The sequence below is a fragment of the Hyla sarda genome, chromosome 8 (assembly GCF_029499605.1).
Source record: "Hyla sarda isolate aHylSar1 chromosome 8, aHylSar1.hap1, whole genome shotgun sequence".
NCBI lineage: Eukaryota > Metazoa > Chordata > Amphibia > Anura > Hylidae > Hyla > Hyla sarda.
Genome location: NC_079196.1, coordinates 40,303,756 through 40,310,699, shown reverse-complemented (window position 1 = coordinate 40,310,699; position 6,944 = coordinate 40,303,756). Strand labels below are relative to the sequence as shown.

At 38.5% G+C, this 6,944-nt stretch overlaps 1 protein-coding gene across 2 annotated transcripts in view; it reads left to right on the top strand.

Moving 5' to 3' along the window:
* Nucleotides 1-1,465: 1,465 nt before the first annotated feature.
* BAZ2B (bromodomain adjacent to zinc finger domain 2B) overlaps nt 1,466-6,944 on the top strand; it is a 409,759-nt gene continuing 404,280 nt past the window's right edge. For both annotated transcript variants that reach the window (XM_056536083.1, XM_056536077.1), the window contains exon 1: nt 1,466-2,012. The gene's annotated coding sequence lies outside the window, so the exon portion shown is untranslated. The remainder of the gene's footprint in view (nt 2,013-6,944) is intronic.

Genomic DNA, 6,944 nt, shown 5'->3' with positions numbered 1-6,944 from the left:
CGGAAATTCCGTAGTTTGAACCTAGCCTTAGGGTACGTTCACACGAGCGGATTTTCGCAGCAGATTTTCGCAGTGGTTTTCGCTGCGGATCCGCTGGTGAAGGCCCGCTCTATGCTGTCTTTACATGTGTCTGCTCGTAGCGGCAATACGCTGCTACGAGCAGACACACTGCGATGTGCGAGTCGCAGTATACTCTCACATCGCGGGAGCTCTCTGCCTAGCTCAGAGCAGGGAGAGTGGCCGCGATGTGCAAGTACGCCGCTCTGCTCGTTGCGGCGTATTGCACATGTAAAGACAGCATAGAGTGGGCCTTCACCAGTGGATCCGCAGAGTAAAATACTCTGTAAATCCGCTCATGTGAACGTACCCTTAAAGAGATATCCCGCCATCTGGATCATCATCGGAGGTACGCTTTAAGACAAATCCAGAAGTGCGTTCAAAACGAAGAGAAATGTTCCAATCTTTTTATAATCGTTTTTCTCGGTGTCAGGTCTACTCCAGGTTTTGACTAAAAATAATGAGCAAAATACACATGAACCCAGCCTTCCAGTAGAGTAGTTTATTCTTTCAACGGAAAGACAATTTAAGAAATAATAATAATATGAGTTAAAAAAAATAACAAATACAATAATTAACACTTATTAATTTATTTATACCAAATTTACTACCGAGCTTTTATTTATTTAGTAAACATGTCACAACATATACATATGTCAAATATATACATGTAATATAGAAATATACAATAATTAACCCTTATTTATTTATTTATTTATTCATTCATACAAAATTAAGTTCCAAGCTTTTATTTATTTAGTAAACATGTCCCAACATATACACATTGTCTAATATATACATGTAATATAGAAATATACAATAATTAACACTTATTTATTAATTAATTACTACAAAATTAAGTTCCGAGCTTTTATTTATTTAGTAAACATGTCCCAACATATACACATTGTCTAATATATACATGTAATATAGAAATATACAATAATTAACACTTATTTATTTATTTATTTATTACTACAAAATTAACTTCCGAGCTTTTATTTATTTAGTAAACATGTCCCAACATATATACATTGTCTAATTGTCTAATATATACATGTAATATAGAAATATACAATAATTAACACTTATTTATTTATTTATTTATTACTACAAAATTAACTTCCGAGCTTTTATTTATTTAGTAAACATGTCCCAACATATATACATTGTCTAATTGTCTAATATATACATGTAATATAGAAATATACAATAATTAACACTTATTTATTAATTCATACAAAATTAACTTCCGAGCTTTTATTTATTTAGTAAACATGTCCCAACATATATACATTGTCTAATTGTCTAATATATACATGTAATATAGAAATATACAATAATTAACACTTATTTATTAATTCATACAAAATTAACTTCCGAGCATTTATTTAACACGTCACAAAAATAAAGTAACATCTATACTTTGAAGTTAATATAAATAAAAAAATATAGTATCAACTTTATTTTTTACATTTGTAATGTACAGAGTATTTGTTAAGATGAGAGAGCGTATGACGTGTTGCCTTGCTTCCTTACGCTGTAGTATGGGATAGGAAAATAAACCTAAACTTGGGAGGAAAAAAAAAAAGGAATAAGCAAAAATAATTTTTTCCTCCTTTGCAGGCTTCTCTGGTTAACAGCAAGTTTCATTGTTAGAGGCTTGTTGGCTGACGTCACTTTTGGTTCATGAAGCTTTGCCTTGAAGTGAAGCTGAATAAAAACCTTGAGAAGAATCTCCTTCAATCTGCTGCAAGGAACTAAACAGACACACACACATAGAGGGAGCACAATTACACCCTCTTCCTTTATGTCCTTTCCCACAGCTCCTGGAGAGACACACAGCACACACAAAAAGAGACTGGCAAGGAAAAGCAGAGATAACCTTCCATCACCTCTCCCTAAAATATTCACCCCCCTGAATCCCTGGCAAGGAGGAGACCCCTGGGCATAAGGTGAGTGAACACGAAAGGTGACGCAGGGCAAAACAATTACAGGAAGGGGTTACTTACAAGGGTCCCAACAAGCAGGGGATGGGATTGTTTGGATACATGGGGGGGTCCCTGTGTTGTTATACAGTTCTCTATGGGATCAGTAGGGGTGCTGTAGTCTACAGAGGGGGAGGCACATGGGAAGGTGAATTCATGCCCTCCCTGTGCCCCTCTCCTATCTCTCGCCTTGCACTCTTGCTATCTGCTCTGTTTGTTTTTCTGCATTTCTTCCCAGAGGCTTCTGTTAGCTAAATGGGACCTTGCATTCAGTATTCCCATATTAACCCTACTGCTTCCCCACCGCACCCTCCCTGAGGTGCCTATGAGCAAGGTAAGAGAGGTACCCTTGCTCCCAAACATATCCTCTTCTGGTAATAGGACACTTATTAACCCTTCCTGCTGGCGTTGTACTGGCGGTGGGAGGTAACACTCCCCCCCCCCCCCCCACCCCCTTCTTCCTTATAGTGTCTTAAGACGGAAAAAAAAAAAAAAAATCAGGATCCTTTAAGCATGTATGGTTGATTTCTGTCCTTTAAAAAATATATAGATATGAAAAAAAAATGATTGTATTTTCTTTTCATTTATTTGTTGATTTTTTATGTCCATATTCCTCGCCGTTCCTCCAGAATTGCAGACATCCAGGGAACATTTGTTGTTGAGAGAGAATCAGTCCAGTGTTTAAGTGTAATTCAGTTTTCACAAATCCCATATGTCTTGCAACTCAATGCCAGGAACATCTGCCAGTAACCGTAAACTGGTGGTAATGCTGTCGATTGGCTTATCCAGCCCCCCCAAATGTCCCATTCATTCCTATCTATTTAAAGCGACGGCGTCTGAGGGTTAAAAAAAAAAAAAAAAAAGGGGTGTCGACTAAAAGCGCGTAACCCCACCTTCTGTTTTGCATAGTGCTTAGTATCTCAGGGGTTAAGCGAGGTAAGCCTACCTATAAAGTGATTTTTATGCCAAAATCACCACCAACAGCACCATACAGAATTCCAGGCTTGATGCCAGGCAGGGTAATGTGGATTGATAGGAAGGATCATGGTGGGGGGCGGTGAAGGAGGGCTCTGTATATGGAGCATCTGATCACTGCTGTCTTCCTGCACTGCCCTCTTCATCTCTCCTACTCTTTTGTGTTCCTTCCTTGAACAGAATAGCAGCTGCTGACTGGTTGAGTTGTTGAAATTTATCCCTTTGTGTATATAACAATATCCTCCATTTTCCTCCTTTTTTTTCCTCCCCTGCCCTTCTAAACAACAAGCTACTCGCCATCTTGTATAATTTTATTTGCAAAGATTCCTTAATTTAGTTATTTATTTACTTTAGAATTTTTTCCCCCTGCAAATTAGAATCCTCTACCGGTTGTATTTATCCCACCCAAAGTTTGCACTGCACAAAGTGACGTCATTTAAAGTTTAGCATCTTTTATTTCTTTTTTCTTTTCAACAAGTGTTTTTTTATTTTATTATCTTTCTATATATTTTACCTATATATTTTTTTTTATTTAATCTATGTTTATATTTTATCCAGTTTAGGAAATACACGTTTTCTATTTACTTATTTGTTTATGTATTTATTCATATAATTATTTATCTATTTAGTTAACTATTTATTCATTCATTTATTTTGTCATGTATTCATTTTATTTATTTATATTTTATTTTGTTATTGATTTATATTTTATTATTTTTTATTTAATTTATCTTGGCGCCCTCAATCGCTTACAACAACAGGTGTACAGAAAGCGCACCATATGTGAAACGAAATTGTCCCTTTTTAAAAAAAATTTAAATGTTTTTTTTTTTTTTTTCCTCAAACCTGTCACTTTTTATGGCTGGGAAAAAGCAATAAGATTTGCTAATTAGCTACATTTCATTATTTTATGCGCATTCTTTTGTATTGGCTTGTGAGATGCAGATGGCGGCACAGAACTTATTTCCCTTTTTTTTTTTTGTTGTTTAGCTGCTGACCTTGATTTACTTAATGTATAATGCATGTCTCCAATTATATCATGTCTGTTTGATGATTTTCTTTTTTTTATTAGGGATGAAGTGTTAGGCCATGTGTAGTAGGTGGCATTTTAGATGTGTGACAGTTTTTGTTGTTGTTTTTATTTATTTATTCATTTATTTTAATAGGTCTCTAATACAGTGTTTCCCAACCAGGGTGCCTCCAGCTGTTGCCTTTGGCTCTCTGGGCATGCTGGGAGTTGTAGTTTTGTACCAGCTGGAGGCACCCTGGTTGGCAAACATTGCTCTAATTACTAACCTCATCTCTTTTTTTCATTGTTTGGCAAATGGTTAGTGTTATTCTGATGCAGAAGAGTCCATTCCCCAACCCCCCCCCCCCCCCTTCTTAAGTACTTGCTGGCAATGCAGGGGTTAATTCATGGGTAGCTGTTGTGAAATCGGAGTTTTAAAAGCAGGGAAGCTGAATGCAAGATTCCTTAGAAAAACACAACCTTACCTCCGGCTACACCAGGCTTGTCAGACCATGTGGGAAGAGAGAATACAATCAACTTCAGTGTTCTTAAAATTGTTTCCTGAATAATACCTACATTTTTTTTTTTTGTCTTGTTAAAAAAGTTCTACCGGTCACATGACCGTTCTTAATAAAACACTTTATGGCTCGTCAATAAGAAGTGCTGCAACCAGACAATAATGAGAACTACATTTTTTTTTTCATAGCTCATTAATTTGTAAATGGATACAATTTAAATCTAATTTGTTACATATAAATATATATATGTGTGTGTGTGTGTGTATATATATATATATATATATATATATATATATCAGCTGAATTCACATTCCGAGGCTTTTCGCTTTTTTATTTCCCCTATATTTATCAATACATTTTTTATGGATTACAGCAATTAAGCATTTTGCAAAAATATAAATAAAATAAAAGCGCAGCTATTCACTGTAAAGTGCATGTTACTTTAAAAAAAGCCACCACGTATAAACCCGACCTTATCATTCCAATTAGTATTGAAGATTTCATTAAAATTAATTATGAAATTAATATTCAATTTAAATGTTTCAATTGCGGGGGAAAAAATTGCAAATATAAAGATCAGTGTTGATAATGGCTCAAAAGGCATATTGTTTCTTCAAAATAAAATAAAACATAGGAGGAAACTGGCATTTTTAATAAAACGTGTTTATGCATTCCCTATGGGCCCTTTACCCAGCCTTTTAACCTAATTTTGCACTGTGGACTAGAACCCTTATGTAATAGTGACATGCAGTGGCGTAGCTACAGAGATCGCAGCAGTCGCAATTGCCACCGGGCCCTGCAGAGTATGTCTGCCCACCTTACATGTTGTCGGACAGGGGGGGGGGGGGGGGTCAGGTACACAAGGTACAGGAAAAAGAAAATCTCTCTGCCCCTCCTCCTCCAATGTGTGCCCATGCCACTGTGTTTGGACCTGCCATTGGTCACTACCTGCCTAAGATCGGTATGAACAATATTAGTCTTTAAGGGGTACTCCATCCCTAGACATCTTATCCCCTACCCAAAGGATAGGGGATAACATGTCTGATCATGGGGGTCCCCGCGATCTCTGTGCAGCACCGAGAGTTCGTTTAAAACGCTGTGTGCCGGCGGTGGGGGTCGTGATGTCACACCATGCCCCCTCAACGCAAGTCTATGGGAGGGGGTGTAGTGACCGCCACACGCCCTCCCATAGGATTGCATTGAGGGGGCATGGTGTGACATCATGAGGGGCGTGGTTGTGATGTCACGACCCCCGCCGCCCACAGGCAGGAAGTGTTCAGAACAAAATATTCTGAACAATGGGGCAGCGGAGAACCCTTTTAAGCCTGTCTTTATCTTTCTGCTAAATGTATTATAATGTTACATTGTTGTTATTGCATGGTATTTGCAAAAAAGCCTTGTGATTGGATAGGGGATAAGATGTCTCATCACGGGGGTCCCGCCACTGGGGACCCCCATGATCTCCCTGCTGCACCCGGCATTCAATTAGAGCATTGGGTGTAGTACTGGAGGCTTGTAACGTCTCAGGCACGCCCCGCTTGTGATGTCACAGCTACGCCCCCTCAATGCAAGCCTATGGGAGGAGGCGTGATGGATGTCCATGACGTCACGAGCCTCCACCCTGCATCGCCAGTCATCCGGCATGGAGCAAAGTTGAGATTTAGATCGCGGGGGTCCCTTTGGATAGGGGATAAGATGTGTAGGGGAGGAGTACCCCTTTAGGTACGGTATTTTTATGAAGCTCTAAACTAATAATTCCCAAACTTTTTTCTTGACCATGGGGGAACAACTCAAACATGGTCACTTTTTTAGGAACCCCTACAACTACCCTATGCCTATTATGGCTTGTACTGTTTCTGGAGGACTGTTAACCAAGGAACAAAGTATTCCCACTGGACACTAGTTCTTTGAATAATATTTTGGAAATTAGTTCTCCTCCGGAAGAAAGAAGACTCCCACTAGTGAGACCTACTGGGGGTAGCTTCCCTACAAGTCAAAAGCTTTGAAAGGACTTGAAATTTTTGCCATTCCAGAATCTCCTTCAAAAGGAAGCACCATCTGAAGAGCAGTTTTAAGGTTTTTACCCCTTATCAGTACAAAGCAAGGTAGTGGCTGGCTGGGGGAGAAGTCTTCGACGTAGTTCTTGAAAGGGTATATTTTCCTCTTCGTAGAGCGCCAGATGGTGTAGGGGCTCTTTAGTTGTTAAACTGCGGGAAGTGTTACAATAAATGTTAGTGTTATGCACTCAAATCAGACTCAGACTCTCAATGTAGCACAGCAAATATGATGAGAAACATATTTTCAGTGTACCTTATAAATAAGTGGGTCTACACGTAGAGAGAAGTATGCACAAGCCAGTAGCACCTGGCATTCTTCCTGATCTTCCTCATCCAGGTG